The 27,807-nt window shown below is 40.2% G+C and overlaps 1 protein-coding gene and 1 non-coding gene across 3 annotated transcripts in view; both read right to left on the minus strand.

Moving 5' to 3' along the window:
* Window positions 1–25,927, minus strand: part of SIRT1 (sirtuin 1) — a 69,442-nt gene extending 43,515 nt beyond the window's left edge. For both annotated transcript variants that reach the window (XM_030862386.3, XM_060285850.2), the window contains exons 1-2: window positions 25,854–25,927; window positions 12,048–12,219 (exon numbers count right to left, since the gene is read on the minus strand). The gene's annotated coding sequence lies outside the window, so the exon portion shown is untranslated. The remainder of the gene's footprint in view (window positions 1–12,047; window positions 12,220–25,853) is intronic.
* Window positions 23,972–24,078, minus strand: LOC115856494 (U6 spliceosomal RNA). Its single transcript, XR_004040867.1, has one exon. It is a non-coding gene; the product is annotated as a U6 spliceosomal RNA (small nuclear RNA).
* Window positions 25,928–27,807: the final 1,880 nt, after the last annotated feature.

The following is a 27,807-nucleotide window of genomic DNA, read 5'->3' on the forward strand; positions in this document are numbered from 1 at the left end:
CCACAACTACTGAAGCCCGCACACATAGAGCCCCTGCTCCGCAAGAAGAAAAGCCACCACAATGAAAAGCCCGTGCACCGCAACGAAGAGTAGGCCCTGCTCACTGCAACTAGAGAAAGCCTGCGTGCAGCAATGAAGACCCAACACAGCCAAAAATAAATTTATTTAAAAAAATATATATATATATAGTATTGTTAACTATAGTCTAGTCACCATGCTCTACATTATACCCCAGGACATATCTTCTAACTGGAAGTTTGTGCCTTTTGACCAACCTCACCCATTTCGCCTACCTCCCCTTCCCCAACCCCCACAACCATCAATCTGTTCTCTATGAGTTGTTTGCTTGTTTTTAGATTCCACATATAAATGATATCATACAGTATTTATCTTTCTCTTTCTAACTTCACTTAGCATATGCCCTAAAGGTCCATCCAGGTCTTCCCTGGTGGTCCAGTGATTAAGACTCCACACTTTTTGGAGGGTTGCAAGGGGTGCAGGTTCCATCCCTGGCTGGGGAGCTAAGATCCCACATGCCACATGATGCGGTCAAAAGAATATTAAAAAAAAAAAAAGCTAGTGACTAAAGGTCCATTCATGTTGTCAGAAACCACAAGATTTCTTTCTTTTTTTAAGGCTGAATAACATATAAGATATATTACATTTTTCTTTATACATTCATCTGTTGATGGACGCAAGCTCTTTCCATGTCTTGGCTATTGGAAATAATGCTGCAATGAACATGGGGGTGCAGATATCTTTTCAAGATAGTGATTTTGTTTTTTTCAGATAAATACCCAGAAGTGGAATTGTTGGATGATATAGTAGTTATATTTTTAATTTTTTGAGGAATTTCTACACTATTTTCCATAATGGTTGCGTTCCCAGTAACATTACACAGGTTCTCTTTTCTCTACATCCTCCCCAACACTTACCTCTTATCTTTTTGATGATGGCCATTCTGATAGGTGTAAGGTTTTGATTTGCCTTTTCCTGATCATTGGTGATTTTGAGCACCTTTTCATCTATCTCTTGTGGATTTGTATATCTTCTTTGGAAAAATGTCTATCAGATCCTCTGCCTATTGTTTAATCAGATTATTTTATTTTCTACTGAGTTGTAGGAGTTTTAGATAGATAGATAGATAGATAGATATTAACCCCTTATCAGATATATGATTTGCAAATATTTTCTCCCATTTGGTAGGTTGGTTTTTCATTTTATTGATGGTTTCCTTTGTTGTACAGAAGCTTTTTATTTATTTTTTAAAATTTTATTTATTTTTTTGGCCACACTGCACGGCTTGCAGGATCTTAGTTCCCTGACCAGGGACTAAACCCGAGCTCTGGCAGTGAAAGTGCTGAGTCCTAACCACTGGACTGCCAGGGAATTCCTTACAGAAGCTTTTTAGTTTGATGTAGTCCCACTTGTTTATTTTTGCTTTTGCTGCCTTTGCTTTTGGTGTCAAATCTAAAAAGTCACTGCCAAGACCAATGTCTGGGAGCTTAGCCCCTGTGTTTTCTTCTAGTAAGTTTATGTTTTCAGGTTTTACATTCAAGTCTAACGCATTTTGAGTTGATTTTTGTGTTTGGTGTAAGATAGTGGTCCAGTTTCATTCTTCTGCACATGGCTATCCAGTTTTCCCAACACCATTTACTGAGAACACTATCCTTTCCCCATTGTATATTCTTGGCTCCTTCGTTGTGTTTTTTAAGTTCTCTATATATTCTGGATCAAATTCCTTTCTTAGATATTTGATTTGCAATTATTTCTCCCAGTCTGCAACCTTTTTATTCTATTAACCAGCTCCTTTGCAGAGCAGAGGTTTTTAATATTGATAAAGATCAATTTATTCTTTTTCCTTTTATGAATTTTTCTGTTGGTATCATATCTATAAACTCTTTGCTTAACCCAATGTCCCAAATATTTTTTCTTTTTGGCCACCCTGTGCAGCTTGCAGGATCTTAGTTCCCTGACCAGGGATTGAATCCAGGCCCTCAGCAGTGAAAGTGTGGAGTCCTAACTACTGGACCACCAGGGAATTCCCTGGAAGTTTTATAGTTGCACACTTTACATTTAAGGCTATGCTTCATCTTGGGGTAGTTGTTTTGTTTGTTTGTTTGTTTGTTTGTTTCGCGGTACGCGGGCCTCTCACTGTTGTGGCCTCTCCCATTGTGGAGCACAGGCTCCGGACGCGCAGGCTCAGCGGCCATGGCTCACGGGCCCAGCCGCTCCGTGGCATGTGGGATCTTCCCAGACCGGGGCACGAACCCGTGTCCCCAGCAACGGCAGGCGGACTCTCAACCACTGTGCCACCAGGGAAGCCCTTGGGTTAGTTTTTGCATAAAGTATTTAAGTATGGGTCAAGGAACTTTTTGTTTTTGTTTTGTTATTTTTTTGCCTATGGATATCTACTTGTTCTATCACCATTTCTTGAAAATACTATCCCTTCCATGTTTAATTGCCTTTGTACCTTTGTCAAAAATCAATTGATCATATTTGCGTGGGTCTCTTTCTGGACTCTATTCTGTTCCATGGATGTACATCTCTACTCTTTCACCAGTACTACACTATCTTAATTGTGTAGCTTTATAGTAAATCTTGAATTCTGGTAATATGTCCTCCAACTTTGTTCTTCTCTTTCAAAATTGTTCGGACTATTTTAATTCCTTTGACTTTCCATATAAAATTTTAGATTCAGGTTATCAGTACTATCGAAAAAATCTTGCTGGGATTTTGACTGGGATTACATTGAAACAATAAATCAATTTGGAGAGAATCGACATCATAACAATACTAAGTGTTCAAATATTCCAACAGAGCACACCTCCCTATTTCTTTAGATCTTTGATATAGTTCAACAGTATTTTGTAGCTTTCGGTATATAGATCCTGCATATATTTTATCAGATTTATACCCAAATATTTCATTTTTGGGTGGCTACTATAAATGGTAATTTAAAATTTTTTAGAATTCTAATTGTTCATTACCAGAATATAAAAATACAATCGATTTTTAAAATATCCTACTTATCTGTGACTTTGTTAAACTCATTTATTAGTTTTAGGAGCTTTTTAGTAGATTCTTTGATATTGTCTACACAAACAATCATGTTGTCTGAGAATAGAGACAGTTTTATTCTTTCTTTTCAAATCTGTGTGTGCCTTCTTGTTCTTGCCTTACTGCACTGGTTATAATTTCCAATATGATGTTGAATGGGAATAATGAGAGTAGATATTCTTGCCTTCTTCAGATATTAGAAGGAAACATTCAGTCTTTCCTATTATGTATGATATTAGCTGTAACTTTTTATAGATGTTCTTTCTCAGGAGATGAAAGTTCTGTTTACCCCCAGTTTGCTGAGAGGTTTTTTTTTAAATCATAAACAGATGTTGAATTTTCTTTTCTTTCTTTCTTTTTTTGTTCCCAAAGCTTTTTAAAAAATATTTATTTATTTATTTTTGGCTGTGCCGGGTCTCAGGTGCAGCACGTGGGATCTTTGTTGTGGTATGCGGGTTACTTTGTAGTTGCAGCATGCGGACTTCTTAGTTGTGGCATGTGAACTGTTAGTTGCGGCAAGCATGCGGGATCTAGTTCCCCGACCAGGGATCGAACTCAGTCCCCCTGCATTGGGAGTGTGGAGTTTTACCCACTGGACCACCAGGGAAGTCCCTGAATTTTCTTAAATGCTTTTTCTGCACCTATTGAGATGATCATATGGTTTTTCATCCTTAGTCTCTTGAAACAGTGAGTTACACTGATTGATTTTTGAATATTGAGCCAGCCTTGCATTCCCAGGATAACTTCCACTGGATTCATTTTGCTAACATTTTGTAAAAGATTGCTGCATCTATGTTAGTGGTACTCATCTGTAGTTTTAATTTGTTCTAATAGCTTTCTCTGGTTTGGGACTCAGGGTAATGCAGACTTCCCAAAATGAGTTGGAAAGTGTTCTCGTCTCTTCTATTTTCTGGTATTATTTCTTCCTTAAATGTTGGTAGTCTGGAGTTTTCTTTGTTGGAGGATTTTTTTTAACATATATATATATGTATATATATATATACATATATATTTATTTATTTATTTATTTTTGGCTGCGTTGGGTCTTCATTGCTGCGTGCGGGCTTTCTTTTTAGTTACGGCAAGCGGGGGCTACTCTTCGTTGTGGTGTATGGGCTTCTTATTGTGGTGGCTTCTCTTGTTGTGGAGCATGGGCTCTAGGCCCACGCGGGCTTCAGTAGTTGTGGCTTGTGGACTCTAGAGCACAGGCCAGTAGTTGTGGCGCATGGGCTTAGTTGCTCCATGGCATGTGGGATCTTCCCAGACCAGAGATCAAACCCATGTCCTCGGCATTGGCAGGCAGATTCTCAACCACTGTGCCACCAGGGAAGCCCTGTTGGAGGACTTTTAACTACAAATTCAGTTTCTTCAATAGGTCTAGAACTAAGAAGGTTATCTATTTCTTCTTGTGTGAGTTTTGGTACTTTTTAATCCTTCAAAGAATTGGTCCCTTTCTTCTAAGTAATTTAATTAACGGGACTAGACTTATTTGGAGTACAGTGACACCTCGGATATATTTCAGCTTTGGTTCTAGACCACCATGATAAAGTGAAAAATGCAATAAAGTGAGTCACGTAAATTTTTTGGTTTCCCTGTGCACATAAAAGGTGTTATGTTTACATTATACTATAGCCTAGTAAGTGATGTCTGAAAAAAAATGTACAGATCTTACTTAAGAAATATTTATTGCTAAAAAATGCTAACCAGGACTTCTCTGGTGGTGCAGTGGTTAAGATTCTGTACTCCCAATGCAGGGGGCCCGGGTTTGATCCCTGGCCAGAGAACAAGATCCCACATGCATGCCACAGCTAAGAGTTAGCATGCCACAACTGAGGAGGTGGTGAGCCACAACTAAGGAGCCAGTGAGCTGCAACTAAGGAGCCCGTGCGTAAGCTGCAACTAAGACCTGGCGCAACCAAATAAATAAATAAATAAAAATTTTAAAATAAATAAAATGTTAACTGTCTTCTGAAAATGCAGGGTTGCCACAGATCTTCAATTTGTAAAAAACGCAAAGTCTGTGAAGTGAAATAAACTGAAGAGTGATAAAATGAGGCATGACTGTATTATTATTATTTTAATATATTTATTTATTAATTTTTGGCTGCATTTGGTCTTCATTGCTGCACATAGGCTTTCTCTAGCTGTGGCGAGTGGGGGCTACTCTTTGTTGTGGTGCATGGGTTTCTCATTGTGGTGGCTTCTCTTGTTGCGGAGCATGGGCTCTAAGCACACGGGCTTCAGTAGTTGTGGCATGCGGACTCAGTAGTTGTGGCACACAGGCTCAGTAGTTGTGGCTCGTGGGCTCTAGAACACAGGCTCAGTAGTTGTGGTGCACGGGCTTAGTTACTCTGCTGCATGTGGGATCTTCCCAGACCAGGGCTCAAACCCATGTCCCCTGCATTGGCAGGCAGATTCTTAACAACTGCGCCACCAGGGAAGTCCCTGACTGTATTATTATTATCTTTTAGATGTCTGTAGGGTCTGCAGTAATACCTCCTCTTTCATTCCTAATATTGGTAATTTGTTCCTTTTAAAAATACTTATTTATTCATTTATTTTGGCTGTGCTGGGTCTTAGCTGTGGCATGCGGACTTCTTAGTTGGGGCATGTGAACTTCTTAGTTGCAGCACATGAACTCTTCGCTTCGGCATGCATGTGGGATCTAGTTCCCCAACCAGGCATGGAACCCAGGCCCCCTGCATTGGGAGCACAGAGTCTTACCCACTGGACCACCAGGGAAGTCCAGATATTGGTAATTTGTCTTGTCCTTTTTTTCTTGGTCATTCTGGCCAGAGGTTTATTACTTTCATTGATCAGAATTAGGGAATTTCCTTCTCCAGCTCTCTCCTCTCCAGATTTTCCCCACACTCTCTAGCTACCAGGGTCCCCTTTTCTCAGTTTTCTTTTTTTTTTTTTTTTTTTGCCACACCATGCAGCATGTGGGATCTTAGTTCCCTGACCAGAGATTGAACCTGTGCCCCCTGCAGTGGAAGCCCAGAATCTTAACCACTGGGCCACCAGAGAAGTCCCCTTTTCTCAGTTTTCTCACTAGAAAGATTAGTTTTTTTCTTGGAGTTTTAGTTGCCAGGCCGCCACAGAGTTCTGCATGATTGGGGCCAACTTTTGGGCAAAGCAGTGAAATAAAAGAGAGAAGAAATAATGCGGATTCCCCTGACACTTTTCAGATCACAGGGTCCATTTATCTCAGTTCTTCTGGCCTAAAAGATAGGTTTCTTGTTGGGATTTTAAATTCCTATGCTACTGCCACCACAGTATAGCTCTGTGACTGGGGCTGTGCTTGTGGTAGGGCCAGAAGAGGAAAAAAAAAAGGATATTTCCTCCACATTCTCCTGCTTGTAGGAACTCCCTTTCATGGTCTTCTGACCAGAAATATAGCATTTCACTAGGAGTTTCTGAAGCCTGTGACAACTGTGCAGTTATGTGCTGTGGCTATCTTTGGGTCAAAGCCAGGAGATAAAAGATTAAAAATATGGAAAACTCATTCCTGTATGTGTCCTTCTTCACCTTTGGGTCCCCTCCCCAATCTGCCTGCTACTATTTACTTTTATTTATTTACTTTTTAAAGCTATTTTCTTTTCTTTTTTAAAACTATTTATTCATTTATTTTGGCTGCACTGGGTCTCAGCTGTAGCATGTGGGATTTTCGTTGTGGCATGTTTTTAGTTGCAGCATGTGGACTCTTAGCTGCGGCATGCGTGAGGGATCTAGTTCCCTGACCAGGGATCAAACCCAGATCCCCTGCTTTGGGAGCATGGAGTCCCACTCATGGGACCACCTGGGAAGTCCCTACTATTTACTTTTAAAGAGTCCTTTTGTATTTTTGTCCAGAGTTTTTAGTTCTAATCATTGGGAAAGATAGGGTGTAGTGGGTTTACTCCATCTAGGTCAGTACCAGAAGTCTTGTAAATTCTTTTATGGATCACATATCATACTTCTGTACTATAAAAATATATATTTAAGTTGAAATTTAGTTTAAGAAATTCCCCTGAGTGTTAAAAAATTTCTTCTGGATTGAGTTACTATTACCATTATTATTATGCAACTTATCAAAACAACATTAATATGGTTCTGATAAATAATTATTAAGAAAAAAATTTGCTGGAAGAGCTATCCTAATGACATGAATGGGAGTTTTAAATTTTTAAAAAATTATTTTAATATATGTGAATGAATATTAGTTATTATTAGAATGGGACAGGTCCAGCATCAATAATGTCTGAAAAACCTTCTCCATCTATATAAGTAGATTTAAATGGAAAGAATTCTGTTATTGCTCTGTCACCCAATGCTTTGAACTTCTTCCTAGTTATACGCCAAAAAATCACATATTTTCTATTTTCAAAAGTTATTTTTAATGATTTAATAGCTGTCAATTTGATTAGTTTCTCCTTTGGTTTTTGGAAGAACTGGAAACTACCTGACTTTCAAAAGGATTTGTTACTTAGTGATTTGTCATTCATTTCTTCATTTTGCGAGAAGGTTAGCAAGACTTACTAACTACCAATTATACCCAGTTTTCTTCTATTAGAGGTACCTTGTTTAATCTAATAAAGGCTAGAATATTAAATATTGTTAAATTCAATACAACAAAACACTTTTGATCATAAAATTTACATTGCTTTACTTTTCACATTTAAAATGAAAAATTTTCTGTTACCTTAGACACAGTTAAACAGCTCAATAGCCACATGTGGCTAGTGGTTACTCTACTGGGCAGTGTAGGTTTAGAAAATGTCCACCACATAATCTAAATAGTAAAGCTAGTCCTCATTATCAACCTAATCAGCAAAATCAAATTTACTTTCTGTCAGAAAAAGTCTTCATTTCTCAAGCAAAAATTATGTTAATGTGCAATGTAACTGTTATCAAAACACTATATAAGCTATATAAACTACATAACACTTTTTAAACTACTATAAAAACATATAAAATAGATTACTAAAAGCAGCCAAAAAAGATTTTAAAGGTGGTCAAAAGGTGCAAATTTCCAGTTACAAAATAAATAAGTTCTGGAGATGTAATGTACAGCAATGGTGACTATAGCTAGTATCTGGGAGGAAGAGTTTTCCTCTACCCTTCTAAGTTCTTCAGGCTGGTCTAACAATTAAATTGACATGAGACAGATTAACAGGAGAAAAATCAAACAAAAGTTTTAGAACATGTGTACACAGGAAAGACCCAGGAGAACTGAGTAATGGTCTAAACCCTCACCTTAAATACCATCTTCACCTAAAGACAAAAGAGGGCATTGGGGTAGTGGTTTGGGACTTCAAAGGAGAGGAAGGCAATTTACATGGAGATGCATAAGCAGATATTAGGTAAACAAATGTTTGCTGGGTCATGCAGAGACAATGGGACACAGAGAGGAATTTTAACTAGGATTTTGCTAGGTTCCTCCCTATCTACCACACCTAGTTTGTATTGTAGTATCTCTGGTGATAGCTCCCTTCCTGGAACATTCTTTTAAGAGGTTAGGGGGAAGGTCAAAGTTTCTTCCTGCGGCTTTTGGGCCTTAAAAATAAAAGGCTAATATAATCTTCATGCCAAAGAGACACATTTTGGGGTGGCAAATTTTGCTCCCCTACATTAGTAATAGTGTATTCTATATTTAAGTATTGCTAAGAGAGTAGATCTTAAAAGTTTTCATCACAAGGAAAAAAAATTGTAACTATGTGAGGTGATGGATGTTAACTAGACTTATTGTGGTGATGATTTTGCAATACAGTCAGCCCTTGAACGACTTGAGGGTTAGGGGCACTGACCTCCTGCAATTGAAAATCCACTTTACAGTTGGCCCTCCATTTCTGCAGTTCAGCATCTGCAGATTCAACCAACCTCAGATTGTATAGTACTGTAGTACATATTTACTAAAAAAATCCACACATAAATGGACCCATGCAATTCAAGCCTGTGTTGCTCAAGTGTCAACTGTATATACGTATATCAAATCATTATGTTGTACATCTGAAATTAATATGTTACATGTCAGTTATATCTCAATAAAAAATAAAATTAAAATGAATAAATAGAAAAAATATTTAATCACATTTTTGTAAGATCAACTTACATACTATGAAAACTTCTGTAAATAATATATTAATGTATAATTAATAGAATTTTAAAAGTAAGTATTCGATAATGTCACAAAAACTTTAATGAATATAACCTCTTTTCCATTCTGTAAGGTCAGCGACCACCTATTTTTTTCACTTTTGGATTCAGATTTTCACCCAATGCCTAGCATATTGCTCTGGAGCTCAATAAATGTTTAGTTGTTGTTGTTGTTGTTTGTTTTATTCTGTAAGCGGGCCTCTCACTGCTGTGGCCTCTCCCGTTGCGGAGCACAGGCTCCGGACGCGCAGGCTCAGCGGCCATGGTTCACAGGCCCAGCTGCTCCGCGGGAAGAGGCATGTGGGATCTTCCCGGACCGGGGCACGAACCCGTGTGCCCTGCATCAGCAGGTGGACTCCCAAACACTGTGCCACCAGGGAAGCCCAATAAATGTTTTTTTAATGAATCATAAAGTTCGTAATCATTAATACTGTATAACTTCACATAGCCAATTAAGTTTTGGTACTAGTGCCTCGAAGGAAGAATCAGAAACCCAACGGAGAAAACTAAGATGAGTAATATTTTCTTCAATGGCTTCCAATTCCTAATGATGGGAAGCCCCTTGAACAGTATTTTCTCTTTCGAAATATGTCTCCATACTTGAGAGATAATGGTATAAATCAGAATGATCTGCTGTAGTCTAACAATTTTTCCTAGACTTCATGTGGCAGAAATTTCTCTGTGGTTAAGTGGTAAATATAACAGGCTAACTTCAGATTAATAAGTGAGGTTCCATGCTAATAGCACAGACCTTCTGAGGAAAAGTTGGTGCAGAAAGGTTTCCCTGGTGGCGCAGTGGTTGAGAGTCCTCCTGCCGATGCAGGAAACACGGGTTCGTGCCCCGGTCCGGGAAGATCCCACATGCCACGGAGCGGCTGGGCCCGTGAGCCATGGCCGCTGAGCCTGCGCGTCCGGAGCCTGTGCTCCGCAACGGGAGAGGCCCGCGTAAAGAGTAAATAAGCTGCAGATTAGCTAGCTTTCAGGGCAATATTAAGGGTTGGCTAAATAGAGCAATGCAAGAAATAAATGTTTTTAAAAAAATAAATAAATAAACACAGGGGTTAGGGATACCGACCCTCTGTGCAGTCAATTATGTTCTTTGAGCTTGTAAGCTTAAACCTATCTGGTATAGGCAGATAGGGTAGGAGGTCCCTAGAGAAAGAGAACTAGGCATGGCTTTCTTGACATAAGAGAAGCCATTTTTTGCCTCCTGGCCACAACGCTTGCCCTTTAACAGGTCTCAGTAATTAATGATCTTAAGACAAATGAGGGAGTGCAAGAACAAAGGAAAAGCAGTCAAGAAATAATACATGAGCAATAAATACAGTGCTGGTTCCTCCTCAAGGGATATACATAACAATCTGATACAGAACTTCGAGTTCTGCAGGAACTATGGCCCCCACCCAGGTGGAGGATGCTGAGACCCCAAACTGGTCTGAATGTAAGGAAAGATGATGTTCTTTTCTGACCCTTGTGACTTCAATCAATTAAACCTTGGACTCTGACAACCTTTGCCCCAATTCTATGCTGAATTCTCTTCTGCTCAAGCCCCTTCATGAATATGCATACACCAGCCCAAACCCCTTCATGAATAAACAGGTACCCTTAGCTTAAAACTTCCCCAATTTTCCTGTTCAGGGAGACACTGCTTTGGGGAAGATCCCCGGTGTTCTTGCTTACTGCAAGTAATAAATCCTTCCTTCTCCTGCTCTTTGGCTTTGTTGTGTCTTTTGGCTCAACATCACCAAGAAGCAAACCTAGTTTTCAGGTAACAGTGGTACCTTTTTTTTTTTTTTTCCCCCAGTCCGCGGGCCTCTCACTGTTGTGGCCTCTCCCATTGCGGAGCACAGGCTCCGGACGCGCAGGCTCAGCGGCCATGGCTCACGGGCCCAGCCGCTCCGCGGCATGTGGGATCTTCCCGGACCCGGACACGAACCCGTGTCCCCTGCATCGGCAGGCGGACTCTCAACCACTGCGCCACCAGGGAAGGCGCCCCAGTGGTAACTTTTTATGCAATATAGAAAACAGGTGGTCTGTAGTAAGGTAATAAATATTTTGGGTGTGACTTAATGAAACATGCTGTAATTATTATATTTAATACTCCACACAGAATCTAAAAGAAATTACTTAAAATGTTTATCTATGGGTTTTAATCCAGTGTCAAAAACTTTTGAAAGATTTGGTACTCCACGGAAACCTTCTAGTTACATTTAAAAGAACTAGCCTTACTAACCTATGCTGCTTCAGCTACCCAACTGTGTTTTCTTTCCCGCTAACGACACATCCTGAGGATTAGTGCTGTAATAGATGAGAATTTTTTAAACTTAAATTCATAATAAAAGCTATTTTAAGCCTTTCACTATTTCTTACTGAAGCGCTCTTTGCTTCCCCCAGACTTTCTTTTATGAGCAGTGCATTCTTGGACAATAGTTGGAGAATTAAAAAAAAAGAGGCCGTTAAATAAGAATCACCACCACTCCCATTGTCCACACTATTTTAGAACATTCCAAGGCTGAAACACCCCATTTATAAATCAGTGATGCACCCTTAACAGAAATATGTTTAAGTCTGGGGAAGGCTGGAAGCTAAGGAGGATTTATGGCATCTTGATTAAACATTAGAGAGGACATTTCCAATTGTCGATTTGTACGGCATCTTAGAAGTTCTCACACTTGGGACATCGTTATACTGCAGTAACATTCAGGATGGATATGAGGAGTCTTTTTTCTTTAAGGTAGGAGAAATACTGTTGTGAAGGGGAAAAGGGGACGGATAGCCTGAATCATGCTATGGAAAGGTACAGTTGAGGGTCTGGGTACAGAATTTCTTAAAAATTCTACACAGCTACTTACCCCTGGACATTCTTCTAGTACTGCAGTTTGAACACCTTCACCCTAGAATACGGGCTCCTCCCTGTATTTCTTCCAGTCCTCCCCTCCCTTAGCACTCACTGGGAGAGGCAGGTAATATAACAGTAGACAATGGCGTCCCAATGTCCTCCGAGACAGGAGACTTCTGTCCTAACTGGACAAGGCAGGATAACCACAGTCAGTTTCTTGCTTTGTAATTCTCCGTTACATATTTCCTGAAAGCCATTTTTTAACTTCATTATTTCAGAAAGGCACATTACCATGTGAAATGAACCATTCCCTTTAAGTCCCCAACAGAGTTTTGTTGAACACCTACCTCATGCAAAAATTCTGTTTCACTGGGGGAGGGGATGTTGAGATAAGAAGGTTCCTGAGTTTTAGGAACTGGCAGTCCAGATGGGGAAATAGACTCACGTTTAGAAAACTCAGACATAAGATCGTTTTGTTTTAAACAACATTTATCCTCCTGAAGATCTCCCATCAATTCAAATGTTTTTCAAGACTAATTTGACAAAAGTCTGTGGTGAAATGATTTTTGTTTAGCAGCTCAGGTAGCAACAATATCTGCAATGGCCTCAGTTCCCCAGCTTTGAAATCGTATAATTCTTGGTGAATTTTTTAACTTGGAAAATGTTCATTTTCTCCATATTTACACATTCACTAGAACATGTATTAATATTCTTATACCACGGGATTTTACCATTTTATAATTCACATTCTCAAATAGTGCATCTGCTTTTCTGTCCGAGGAAGAAAAGTACTGTAACGTAATTGAATGTGTTTTGAGGAGAGCACTTTATTTTGTAAATTAAACATCGGGACTCAGAGATGTGTCACCTGGCACTTGGTAGGTGGGCAACAAACGTGTATTGAAACAACAACAAAAAAAATCAAACCAAAAAAAAAAAAGGAAAGGAAAATAAACAGGAAAAACAAATGAATAATGCACTGAACTCACTCTCACGGTGCAGTGTACACATGTAGTGGAAATGAGACAGTTCCCCAAAATCCTGAACAACTTTTGGAAGACTTTTTGTGGGTGGAGGTTGGGGAGGGGCAAACAATATACCTGAAAAAAAAAGAAAAAACAAAAAACAATGGGACGGAAAGAGGCAGTTTTGCTCTGCCTGAAGCTCGAATGTAATCACTCAGTAGTGCCCATCAAACTGGGATTTGCACTTCCCCACTCTCCTGTTAAGCCTGCGGGGCGAACAGCGGGGAGGGGGGAGGTTTGTTCTTCCCTCATACATTCCTTCCCTCTCAGACCAAAAGGAGCTGGATATGGAGACACAAAAGTTTAACCACTGAGCTGGAAAAAGGTCAATCAGAAAACACACCCAAGAGCAAACCCAGGGCATTGCCAAGGGGAACCGGATACTGAACCATAGGAGGATTATATCCAGAGGGCAGACGTCCCAAAATCGGGGCGGGGAGGTGGAGGGCAGTAGATTCCAGGTCAGCACTAAGACCAGTGTGAGACCTGGGGACTGGGAAGGTACCGAAATCTAAATCTTAATGTAGCATCTTTTTTTTTTTAATTTTTTTTTTAATGTAGCATCTTAAAGTTTACTTTAAATAATCCAATAGAAAGCGATGGCAGTTTCTAGGGCCCTTATTATGCAAAAACTGCTCAGTGAATCTTTGAAGGGAGTCATTTTAACAATAGAGGAATGGAATCCAGGTGGAACTGGGCAAGCGCTGATTTTCAGCCTTGGCTTCTCTCTAGGGAGCTCTTAAAAACCTGGATGCTGAGGCCGCACCCCAGGCTGATTATATCAGAATCTCTGGGAGTTGGACCCAGGCATCAAAATTTTTAAAGCTGCTCAGCTGATTCCAGAATACGATGAAGTCCCACTGAAAGACTCTTTTGGAGACAGCTGGGACACCAAGTTCTTAACCTTCCAGGCAGATGCTCATTGCATTTAAGTTAATACATTGCTATTTCTAAGTCAAACTTTGATTTAGTCTGTGAGAAGAACTCAAAGGTAGATATATCAGGGCATACTTGATAATTAGAGCATATATTCCACAGAAGCTACTGTAGAAGGATCAAATTTCTTAGTTGGCTTCCTCCCTTCCTTTTTTCTTTTAGAGCCCAGAAGTTTTAAGTGAACTAAATAGTACTCTGAGGCCTGAGAGTCTCTAAGTTAGTGTTCCTGGGTCTTCAGGGTTTTAAACAAATTTCTATAACCTCAATTTTATGTAGTTTGAACTTGAAACTGCTTCACAAAGTAACTGCAGTCAGAGTGAAGTGATCATTCTTTTTCTTTCTTTCTTTCTTTCTTTTTTTGGCTGCACCCCAGAGGCTCGCAGGATCTTAGCTCCCTGACCAGGGAGTGAACCTGGCTCTGGCAGCAAAAGTGCCTAGTCCTAACCACTGCACTGCCAGGGAATTCCAGATCACTGTTTTTCTTTCTTTCTTTAAAAAATAAATTTATTTATTTATGGCTGCGTTGGGTCTTCGTTGCTTTGCGTGGGCTTTCTCTAGTTGCTACAGTGGAGGCTACTCTGTTGTGGTATGCGGGCTTCTCATTGCGGTGGCTTCTCTAGTTGCGGAGCAGAGGTTCTAGGGGCACGGGCTTCAGTAGTTGTGGCACGTGGGCTCAGTAGTTGTGGCTCGAAGGCTCTAGAGCACAGGTTCAGTAGTTGTGGCACACGGGCTTAGCTGCTCCACCACATGTGGGATCTTCCCAGACCAAGGATCGAACCCGTGTCCCCTGCATAGGCAGGCGGATTCTTAACCACTGCACCACCAGGGAAGTCCCTCGATCATTATTTTTCAATGAAGTTAAAATGTATATACAGATATGCACGAATATTAACTTACATTTTGATGAGTTTTAGTAAATGAAAACAACACCTGTGTAACCACCACTCCAAGATGTGGAAAATTTCCATCACCCCAGGAAATTTCTTTATGCCCTTTACCCCTCTCCCCATAGCAACCACTCTTCCAATTTCCACCTTCCTAGATCAGTTTTGTCTGTTCTTGAACTTAATTGGAATGGAATTACACATCATGTACTCTTTTCACGGTGATCTTTTTAAAAACACAAAATTGGATCATGTAAATCCTCTGTTGAAAACCTTTAATGGCTCCCTACTACTCTTGGAATAAAATCCAGATTTCTCCTTGTGTCCAGAAAGGGCCTGTAGACCTCTTAATCCTCCCCTCCCAACTCTCTCCCGTGCTTACTATGATGGTGATCTAGCGACCCTGGTTACCCTTCCTAGCTCCTTTCTACCTGGGGACGGGGACTTGGCTCAGCTGTATTCCCCTGTTAACTCCTACTCACTTTCAGGCGTTGTCTTAAATATTACCTCCTCTCAGAGGCATTCCCTGGTCCCCCAATTCTAAATTAGGTTCTCCTTAGGTTTTCATTTCTGTCACTATCACAGTTAGTAATTATATATTTACACATACTTGTTTTAAAAAATTTTGTCTGTGCTGCATGGTATGCTGGATCTTAGTTACATGTATTTATTCTACTTTAAAACTGTCTATCTCCTTCACTTTACCCACAAGGGTAGGGGCCATGTCTGTTTTGTTCACCACTGTATTCCCAGCTCGTAGCCCAGAGCCTGAAACATATTAGGTGTTCAATAAATATTTGATAAAATAAATGAATAAAATGGTTTAATTTGACTCTTGAACCTGAGTTGCAAAATGATAAAAAAAAAAAAAAAGAGATGGGGAAGAAAGGCAAGAAAGATGTGGGCAGGTAAGAGTGGGATTCCGAAGGAGAACTGCTCCTCTTTAATCTTGAACAGTGAGAGTGAGGAGTGTGTTATATACAACAATGGAAAGAACACTCGGGAAGAAGTCAGATCACCTAGTTTGCTGACTTCTCTGGACCTGTAACCCATCTCCTCATTTATAAAATGCAGGATCTGGACTACAACATTTCATCAGTACTGCCTCTCCTCCACGTAGCACGTGGAAATATATGGGCGTATTTTCCACAGTTCCACAGTAATTGGAGACCACTATCGGCAGTTATTAGCTCAGAGCACCAGGAATGTTAAATGTCTTGCGTTATATGACACAGTCTCAACCCTGTATTATCCAAACTATGTGTTGAGAAACACTATAATACAATTCTATGAATCTAGTAGGCATGGCCTGTGGTTCCTCATTTTGTGATACTTCATAGACTATCATACAGGTAAAAGCTTACTGCATTTAAATTACCTTACTTAGAAAATTATCTATTTATGTCAGACTGCTTGCTTTAGTCTGTGATAAAAACTTAATGGTATGGGACTTCCCTGGTGGCACAGTGGTTAAGAATCTGCCTGTCAATGCAGGGGACACGGGTTCGAGCCCTGGTCCAGGAAGATCCCACATGCCGTGGAGCAACTAAGCCTGTGCGCCGCAACTACTGAGCCTGCGCTCTAGAGCCTTCGAGCCACAACTACTGAGCCTGTGCTCTAGAGCCTGCGAGCCACAACTACTGAAGCCCGCGCACCTAGAGCCCATGCTCCACAGCAAAGAGAAGCCACTGCAATGAGAAACCCGCACACCGCAACGAAGAGTAGCCCCCGCTCACCACAACTAGAGAAAGCCCTCGAGAAGAAACGAAGACCCAACGCAGCCAAAAACAAATAAATAAATAAATTTATTAAAAAAAAGCCTTAACGGTAGACATACTATCAGGGAATAATTGATATTTGAGGTATATATTCCACTGGAACTATGTAGAAGATATCATATTTATTAGTTTCTTCCCCTTCCTTTTTTTTCTTAAAGAGCACAGTAGTGGTAAGCATTTCTCCAAGAAATTAAAAGAGCTTGATGCTATTTCATTCTTCCTTAGTAGAAGTGTAGGTAGATGTCAATTTACATTTGGGAAACTGTTATGGACTGAATGTTTGTGTCCCCCCAAAATCATACAATGAAACCCTAACACTCAATGTGATGGTATTTGGAGGTGGGGCCTTTAGGGGGTAATTAGGTTTAGATGAGGTCATGAGGGTGTAATCCCCATGATGGGATTAATGTCCTTATGGGAAGACTTCCTATTAGAGGAAGAGAGACCAGTGCTCCCACTTTCTGCCATGTGAGGACAGTGAGAAGGTGGTCCTCTGCAAAAGAGAAGTCTCTTACCAGGGAACGAAATTGGCTGGCACATTGATCTTAGACTTCCCAGCCTCTAGAACTGTGAGAAATAAATTCCTGTTGTTTAAACCACCCAGTGTATGGTATTTTGTTAAGGCAGCCTGAGCTAATACAGAAACTAAGGCTCAAAGAAGACAAACATTAAAATTACACAGAGAACCCTCCTGTGGTAAGGTTGATATTTTTAGTGTTGTGCTTCCTAGGCTAATGTTTTACCCACCAGAATTGACTCTCAATTATAGTAATTAAGGAGACTATTTGTTAAGTGTAGTCTTATTGTCACAATTCTAGGGCCCTTGCCCACTCTAAAATTCTATGTTGTTAAAAATATATATATATGGTGGAAACAACACAAATGTCCATCAAATGACAAATGGATTTAAAAATATTTATTCATACCATGGAATGTTATTTGGCCATAAAAGGGAATGAAGTACCAAAGCATGATACAACACGGATGAATCTTAAAATCGTTAATACTAAGTGGAAGAAGCCTCTCACAAAAACCTACTCATTATATGATTCCATTTATATGCAATGTCCAGAAAACGCAAATCTATAGAGAAAGTAGATTTGTGGTTTCTTAGGTCTGGGGGTAATGGAGGGATGGGGACTGACATCTATAGGATATGGGTTTCTTTTTGAGGTGACACAAATGTTCTAAAATTGACTGCGGGGGGGGGGGTAGGGATAAATTAGGAGGTTGGGATTGCCATATACACACTACCATATGTAAAATAGATAACTAATATGAACCTACTGTATAGCACAGGGAACTCTACTCAGTACTCTGTAATGGGAATATGGGAATAGAATCTAAAAGAGTAGATATATGTGTATGTATAACTGATTCACTTTGCTGTACAGCAGAAACTAACACAACATTGTAAATCAACTATACTCCAATAAAAATTAATAAAAAATAAAATTAACTGTGGTGATGGTTGCACCTCTGTGCAACTGTGTTGATGGTTGTGAATATACTGAAAACCATTCAACTGTATACTTTAAGTGGGTGAATTACACGGTTATGTGAACTTACATCGATAAAGCTATTTTAAAAATATGAAAAGGTATTCAACTTCATGCATACTTAGAGAAATGAAAATAAGAATAACAACCATTTTTCATCCATCAGATTGGCAAACATTTTCAAGCCTATAATATTTAGGACTTGGTGAGGGTGTGGGGAAGTTGGTGCTCTTGTACACTGCTGGTGGGAGTAGAAACTGAGGCAGCCTTCTTGGAGGGAAATCTGGTAAGACGTTTCATGATTCTATATATATATGAACCTGTATCAGTAGGTGTATATATATACACATACACACACTTATTGATTTAGTCGTTCCACTCCCAGGAATTTATGCCACTGTACAGTTATCAAGCATAAAAATGATTACCAAAACATTGATTACAATAACAAAAATTGAAAACAACCAAAAGTCAATCAATTGAGCAAAATAAATGATAGATCCATATAAATTATGAATACCATGCAGCTGTTAAAAAATGACGGTGCAGAACAGTATATATATAATATGCTACTGTTTTGTGCAAAAAAGGGATGAAAATAAGAATAAAAAAATACATGTGGGCTTCCCTGGTGGCGCAGTGGTTGAGAGTCCGCCTGCCGATGCAGGGGATACGGGTTCGTGCCCCGGTCCGGGAAGATCCCACATGCCACGGAGCGGCTGGGCCCGTGAGCCATGGCCGCTGAGCCTGCGCATCTGGAGCCTGTGCTCCGCAACGGGAGAGGCCACAACAGTGAGAGGCCCACGTACCGCAAAAAAAAAAATAATAATACATAAATAAATAAAAATATATATTATGTGTGTGTTTGCATAAAGAAGGATACACAAAAACTAATATAATATAAATGGTTACCTGGTTGAGTAGGAACTAAGTAGCTATTAGGCAGAAATGGATGTCAGACTTTCCACTGAATACATCTTACATTGTTTTATTTTTGAGGCTTTTGAATATCTAACCAGAATAAATTAAATTTAAAAATTAAGGATATGACTGAAATAAAAGAATAAGCTTATCTACAGTAAATAAAATACAACTTATATAAGATGCTTTTTTTTTTTTTTTTTTTACATCCCCTCTCTAGTTTTCTAGTTTTCATTTTTCCCATCTATTTCATTTTTGGGGACATGCTTCCATTTGTTCTGAATTCTCTATAAACCTTATCATCTCAAGATACTTTAAGTGAAATTAAAAAGTTACAGAATAGTAAGTACAGCACTCTTTCATGTACTTATTCAATTAACAAATACTTTTAGGTCCTTAATTTATGCTCTAGATACTAGTGATATCGAAGAAAATAAGGCAGCCAAGGTTCCTGCTATCATGGAGATTACATTTTAGTAATGAGTAGGTAGGCAAGCACATAAATAAACAAGGTAACTTCAAACAGTGATGGAAGAAAATAAAACATGGTGGTGGGGAGTGACTTGGGTTGGGGAATAGTTACTTGATGGGTGTCATGAAGATCTCTCTGAGGAAATAACCTATGAACTAACCCCTGAGTGAGGATAACCTGGGAGAAGAGAGTGGTCCAGGAAGATAATGTAGCGAGTGCAAAGGTCTTGAGAATGGAACAAGTTGGCAAGTTTGAAGATCTAGAATATAGTCTGTAGAGCAGGCAGAGAGTGGTAGGAGATGAAGTCAGAATGGTAGTCAGGGGACAAATCATGGGTTTAAATAAAAGAATAATACGTATGTTTGTATATATATTAAAAATATCTGGAAGGACACACAAAATCTTATTAACATTATTAAGTGGCTATTTTATGGGGATAATGGTTAGTAGTACTCTAATTTCCTACACTCCAGCAGGATTTGGATTTTTAAAAGTATTTTAAAGTGCATAAAAGAAATATGCTTCAAAGGAAAAAAATGTTAATAGTGTTGAAGTAGGAATCTAGGAAAGTGAATTTTGTACCTAGAAGCTTGATGATTCCTTTGGTCTTAGTCCCTCTAGTGGCGGCTCTGGGGCAGTGCTGGTGACAGTGTCTAAGCACAAGCATCCCATGGTGAGATGCTAAAGTTAATGAACTCTGAAATACTCCAAAGTTTGAATTCTTGAAATCGTGCAATCCTTGCCACATGGTGAGTGGGAAAAATCCAAAAATTGCTACTGTATACCATAAAGCAGGGGCCAGCAAAGTCTTCAGATTTTAAAATCAAAACATGAGGAAAACGCTCCAGTGCAGTAGTCTCACAACTGTGTGGCTTAAACATCCAGGCCCTGGTCACACCATCTCTTCTGAGCCTTTCCTCAGGCCTATACTGCCCTGTCTTCTCTCCACCTGGACGAGCTACGTCTCCCACCCCTCTTGGTCAGCTCACCCCTTCTACATAGCTTCCCCCGACAACTTGCTTTCCCCCTCAACTCATCCCTTGGCATTTCCTGACAAGGATAAAAATAGCTGACATTTAGGGAGCTGTCACTGGGTACCAGACACTGTTAATTAATGTTACCTTGTTCAATCCTCAAATCAATCCTGTGAAGTGTTCCTGTTATTACCTGCCTTATACAGATGGAGAAGGTAGACCTGAGGCATCGGGGCATAAAGTAGGATCAGGGCTGCTAAGTGGTGGCTTGGAATTGAATCCCTGTCTGACTCTAGACCACAGGCATTTAGCCAGCAATCGATACTCGAATATAGTTTTTTATTTGGATAGATAGTGACTATATAATCAGTGTAGATCACAGGGTATAAATTCAGATGTATATAGGGACAAGGATGTGAGTACAGAGAACCTGACATAAGTCTTTTATATATATATATATATAAATTAATTTTATTTATTTATTTATTGGCTGCATTGGGTCTTCGTTGCTGCGTGTGGGCTTTCTCTAGTTGCGGCGAGCAGGGGCTACTCTTCGTTGTGGTGCATGGGCTTCTCATTGCAGTGGCTTCTCTTGTTGAAGAGCACAGGCTTTAGGTGCACAGGCTTCAGTAGTTGTGGCACACGGGCTCAGTAGTTGTGGCACATGGGCTTAGTTGCTCCGCAGTAATGTGGGATCTTCCCAGACCAGGGCTCGAACCCGTGTCCCCTGCATTGGCAGGCAGATTCTTAACCACTGCGCCACCAGGGAAGGCCCATAATTGTCTTTATTTTCTCAAAGGGATATGTCCTCCCTTGTTTTTCTTGAAACATGTGGCTTTTGTGCTCTATTTTTTGTTCTACATTTGATAAAATAGGGATCAAAAATATTTCACTTTCCTCTTATAAAGATTTGTGATAATGCCTGGCAACTGACACTTGGCCTCAGTATCAGAGAGCAACAGAGTTAGGAGACTGTGACAAACTCAACAGCATGGGCCCCATCTAAAGCGGGTGTTCCCAGCTCAGCTCCAGACAAATGCTGCCGTTGGGAATGGTAATTGAATCCCAAATCATCAGATCTTTCAATTTTTCAAGAGAAGGTAGAAGTCTGGAATTTTATGCAAAACCTCCCAATTTAAAAATGTTGCACAGGGAGATCAGCTCGGTGCTTTGTGACCACCTAGAGGGGTGGGATAGGGAGAGTGGGAGGGAGATGCAAGAGGGAGGGGATATGGGGATATATGTATACATAGAGCTGATTCACTTTGTTATACCAGCAACTAACACAATAATGTAAAGCAATTATACTCCAATAAAGATGCTAAAAAAAATGTTGGCAATGATTTCACAACATTTTAGGAACATGGTTTGGTAGGACCAAATTTTGATTTGATCAGTGGGTCACAAGTTCAATCTTGTCTCTTTAATTGCAATGCAAGTTCCTTGTGAGGAACTGCTAAAACAGATTTCATTTACATCTCTCACAGTGCTAGGCACAAACCAAGTACTCAGAGATTTTTTGCTCAGCCGTGAAGCTGCTCATGAGTATTATTCTATATTTAGATTTCAATTCCTTTTGGCAAACATTTATCTGGCAAGTGTGGGCTTTTACAGAATCACAGTATCTGTGAACTTATCGCTGAATCAAATGGATTCTCTGAATTTACTAAAGAGAACAATGGGGCCTACGACACAGAAAGTATTCATTAAAAGTTTGTTTTTTTTAAATAAATTTATTTATTTTATTATTATAATAATTTTTCTGGCTGCATTGGGTCTTTGTTGCTGCAGGCGGGCTTTCTCTAGTTGCAGCGAGATGGGTCTAACTCTTCGTTGCAGTGTGCGGTCTTCTCATTGTGGTGGCTTCTCTTGTTGTGGAGCATGGGCTCTAGATGCACAGGCTTCAATAGTTGTGGCACACGGGCTCTAGAGCGCAGGCTCAGTAGTTGTGGCACACGGGCTTAGTTGCTCCGTGGCATGTGGGATCTTCCTGGACCAGGGCTTGAACTCGTGTCCTCTGCATTGGCAGGCGGATTCTTAACCACTGCGCCACCAGGGAAGGCCAAGTTTCTTGTTTTTATTCCATTCATATTTCCTGAGTATCAGATTAATATCCTTGGTCTAGGTTATACTTTGATGCACATTATAATCACTGGCCATAGCTTAAAAAAAAAAAATCCATGCCCTGCCCCTAGAAACTCCATTTTAATTGACCTACAGAAGGGTCCTGGCACTGGTATGTCTGTATATATGTATATACATATATGTGTATGTACATGTGTGTGTGTGTATATGTATACGCACCAAGTGATTTTTTTTTGGCGGGGCCACCAGCTTGTGGGATCAAACCTGGGCCCCTTGCAGTGGAAGCCCGGAGTTCTAACCACTGGACTGCCAGGGAATTCCCCACCAAGTGATTTTAATGTGTAGCCAGACTAGAGGATCACTGGTCTAGGTTCTGGGAATCAGAACTCATAGGACCAGATAATCTCAGATCTTACTGCCAGAAGTTATCTCATGAGTTATTTGGCCCAGTTTCATGCATTTAAGTCACTATTTTCCTAAAACTACCATCATATCTGATTTGACGACTATATTACCAATATACTCCACTGCAATTCTATTTGAGAAGAGAGGAAGAAAGCTGAAATGTCAGGGAGATATTCAAGTGCTTGTTTCCCAAACATAATCAAGTGACTGTTAAAGTAATTTCTTTCTGTTTAAAAGAAATCTGTTACAGTAATAGTAGGTCCAAACTAATAACTCAGTGACTTCTGCCTCACTAACGAGTGGCATATTAACCACTTTTCCATGATAATTAAAAATGAATTATTTTTTAACATTTTTATTGGAGTATAATTGCTTTACAATGGTGTGTTAGTTTCTGCTTTATAACAAAGTGAATCAGTTATACATATACATATATCCCCATCTCTTCCCTCTTGCGTCTCCCTCCCTCCCACCCTCCCTATCCCACCCTTCTAGCTGGGCACAAAGCACCCAGCTGATCTCCCTGTGCTATGCGACTGCTTCCCACTAGCTATCTATTTTACGTTTGGTAGTGTATATATGTCCATGTCACTCTCTCACTTTGTCCCAGCTTACCCTTCCCCCTCCCAGTGTCCTCAAGTCCATTCTCTAGTAGGTCTGTGTCTTTATTCCCATCTTGCCCCAGGTTCTTCATGACCTTTTTTTTTAGATTCCATATATATGTGTTAGCATATGGTATTTTTCTCTTTCTGACTTACTTCACTCTCTATGACAGACTCTAGGTACATCCACCTCACTACAAATAACTCAATTTTGTTCCTTTTCACGGCTGAGTAATATTCCAGTGTATACGTGTGCTACATCTTCTTTATCCATTCATCTGTCCATGGACACTTAGGTTGCTTCCATGTCCTGGCTATTGTAAATAGAGCTGCAATGAACATTGTGGTACATGACTAAAAATATGGAACACTTCACGAATTTGCGTGTCATCCTCGCACAGGGGTCATGGTAATCTTCTCTGTATCATTCCAATTTTAGTACATGTGCTGCCGAAGCGAGCACAAAAATGAATTATTTTTTAAAAGGAGAGAACACACACACACATAGTAAAAATGAGAAAGGTATAAAAGTACACCGTAAAGTTTACCTGCCATTCCTGTCCTTGAGCCATCAAGTCTGCCTCCCTGAAGGCAGCTACTCTTATGGGTTTCCTGGGTATCTTTCCAGAGACATTATAAAGTTATTTTTTTATTTTCATATTTTGGCTTCAGTTAGGAATCTTTACTTCTGTAACTCGTTTTTTTTTTTGCGGTACGCGGGCCTCTCACTGTTGTGGCCTCTCCCATTGCGGAGCACAGGCTCCGGGTGCGCAGGCTCAGCGGCCATGGCTCACGGGCCCAGCTGCTCCGCGGCATGTGGGATCTTCCCGGACCGGGGCACGAACCCATGTCTCCTGCATCGGCAGGCGGACTCTCAACCACTGCGCCACCAGGGAAGCCCCTGTCACTCTCTTTTTTTGACTGATCCTTCAATATTTCCTTAAGAGCAAAGGTGCTAAGGTTAGAGGGGGGAAAGAACGATCCACTGTGAGAGTGTTAGAACTTGAAAGGATCTCAGAGATCACCCTGCCCTCTGCTATTCCAAGTGTGGCTCCTGGATTAACAGGGACTTCACCTGGGGGCTTGTCAGAAATGCAGAATCTCAGACCTCACCTAGACATCCTGAAGCAGATGTTTTAGCTTCACCAAATCACCAGGTGATTCGTGTGCAGTTTTAAGTTTGAGAATCATTGCTCTGATCTGACATCCTCCTTCTCAAATCAAGGAAGTGTGGGTCAACAAGGTGCCAGTAGAGAGCTGATACGACAAATCAGGTCTCCTAACAGCCTTGTCAAGTGCATTTTCTGAAATGCCTAAATTCTGGCCAGATAATCTGGTGCAGTGTTTTAATGCATTTTATTCACTATGAGCTTTGGAGTCAGACACAGCACGGTTCAAATGCTAGCTTTACCAATGGAACAGAGTAGGACCTCAATAATGGTGATTATACTTCCTGTTATTACCATTATCTTTAAAAAATAAAGAATTTTTCAGAGCAGTTTTAGGTTCACAGCCAAACTAAGCAGAGTTCCCATTTACTCCCGTCCCCCACTATCGCTATTCGCACACATTAACAAGTGAATTACTAGCATTTGTCATTGCACTTTGCACTTGATTAAAACCTCAAAGCAATGTTTCGACAGCCTTTAACGAATCATTTACAGATTCTATGTCTGACTTAACAGAAAGACTTTTAAAAAAAATTTTAAATATATCCTGTTCTTGTCTCAGAATGCTGTTTTACTCTGGCAGTCCGGGAGGGATTTTATCAGGCAGCCTAATAAAATGCAGGGACTAAAACATAGGGAGGCTAAGGTCCTGGCAGGTTCCGTTTTCTTTCCACTGGATCTTATGTTGGAACAGAGCAGCAGGTTCTGAGGAAAAGACGTTGGGAGGTAGGAGCTAAATCGGAAACTAGGCCTTTTTATCAGAGAGCTCAGCTGGTGTCCAAAATCCCAGCCTGAGCCGGGAGCAGGGAAATCAGAACGAATGGTTGCAGGTACTTTCTGGAACTTGGGGTTTGGCGCCTTGGAAGCTCGGGTTCCGAAGAACCGCAAGGGAAAGGTGCCGATTTTGCCCTGCACACCAGAACTTAGCGTGAGACTGGAAGGAAAAGGGAGAAGCAGGAGGAGAGCTGCACATCTCAGAACGACTCTGGTAGCTGGCCGCGCAGAGCTCACCTATGGGCTGCCTAATTTCTGTCCTCGTTCGGAGCTTCTAGGGCTTGTAAACTCTTACCTTCCAGCCTTTTTCCTTTTCTTTTCAGCAGAGTTAGCTTTTTTCTTCCCACTTAAAGCCTACGACCTGTGACGTTAAGAAAAAAAAAAGCACTTCCGGAGGGACGTTCCCTGGAGACCGGAAGTAACTGGGCTGTCTCCTGTCGCTCCTTTATACGCAGTTTTCGCGATGCCTTGTGGGAGTTGTAGGCCAGGGGCCGAGGAGACTGGGCGGTTTTTCTGGTCCTGAGGTTGGGGCCCTGACGCTGCGCGTCTTGTGGTGCAAAGAACTTCAGCGATGTTAAAAAGTTCTATGAGATTTCTATGCTATATTTTGTACTATGTATTTTTAAAGCGTTTTTTTTTAAAACCAGCATTTGTAAGTTAAATTATATTTGCTCTTTTAAAAAGCATACCAAAAAAGCATAAAGAAGAAAACAAAAGTGGTGAGATCACTATATTGACTTCGTACAAACAGTTCAGAAAGATGTTAGTTTAAGCTAAAAGCCTTTCTTCTGTACCTGCCCAGCTCCCTCTCTGAAAAGGAATCCACATATATGATTTTTAAAGAAAAAAATCAGGTGCAAATGTACATACAGTTGACCCTTGAACAAAACGGATTTGAAATGCAGGGGTCCACTTTTACAGGGATTTTTTTTTTCAATAAATATATGAATTATGAAAAACTGCCCAGAAGAGATAATGCTATCATACTCTTCTCAACCTTCCTTTTTCATGTGATAATCCATCATAGAGATCTCTCCATACTGCACAAAAAGAGTTATCTTACTCTTTTTTTAATGGCTTTATAGTAGTAGTTCATAACACAAATATCGTACTTTATTCATCCACTGATCTCTTCTTCTCCATCCCATTGAGGGACATTTTGGTTGTTTCCAATTTTTTTCTGTTGCAAAGAATTTTGCAATGGCCTCCTTGAACATATTTTGGTGTACATCACAGGGTAAATTTGTAGAGAAAAATTGTCCAGTCAACAAGATATAAGTTTTATAAAAGTTGATAAATACCACCAAATTGCTAAATTGTACCAATTTACACTCATATCCGACAATGTATGAAGGTGTTTACTTTCCCACTTCTGTTCTAGCACCAGGTATTATCAAACTTTAGACATTTTGCTTCTCTGAGAGGTGAACAATTTATCTTCCTTTGAGTGATTAGCAGTTTCATAATTATGATTGAGGTTGCACTTATAGTTATATGTTTATTGGTTATTTATGTTTCTGAAGGTAGTCATATTCTTGACCCAATTTTCTGTTGGGTTGTTAATATTATTTTTTAATAAATTTATTTATTTATTTTTGGCTGCATTGGGTCTTCATTGCTGCAGTCGGGCTTTCCCTAGCTGTGGCGAGTGGGGGCTACTCTTAGTTGTGGTGCGTGGCTTCTCATTGTGGTGGCTTCTATTGTTGCAGAGCACGAGCTCTAGGTGCACAGGCTTCAGTAGTTGTGGTACGTGGGCTCTAGAGAGCAGGCTCAGTCGTTGTGGAACATGGGCTTAGTTGCTCCACGGTATGTGGGATCTTCCCGGACCAGGGCTCGAACCCGTGCCCCTGCATTGGCAGGTGGATTCTTAACCACTGTGCCACCAAGGAAGTCCTGTTAATCTTTTACTTACTGATTTGTTTGCACTTTTTTTAAACTGGGGAAGTCAGCCTTTTGTCTGTTACGGGAATTGTGAAATTTTATTCCTTGTACATTATTTATCTCCTGATTTTGCTTTTGTATTTTTATGCCACACACATGTGCTTAATGTTTTTTTAGAGAAAATCCTTTCTTTATTATTATTTTTTTAAATATTTATTTATTTATTTGGCTGTGTCAGGTCTTAGTTGTGGCACACGGGATCTTTTGTTGCGGCGCACAGTCTCTCTGGTTGTGGCGCATGGGCTCTAGAGTGTGTGGTCTTAGTTGCTTCTTGGCATGTGGGATATTAATACAACCAGGGATCGAAC

Source organism: Globicephala melas, chromosome 16, assembly GCF_963455315.2.
Source record: "Globicephala melas chromosome 16, mGloMel1.2, whole genome shotgun sequence".
Lineage (NCBI taxonomy): Eukaryota > Metazoa > Chordata > Mammalia > Artiodactyla > Delphinidae > Globicephala > Globicephala melas.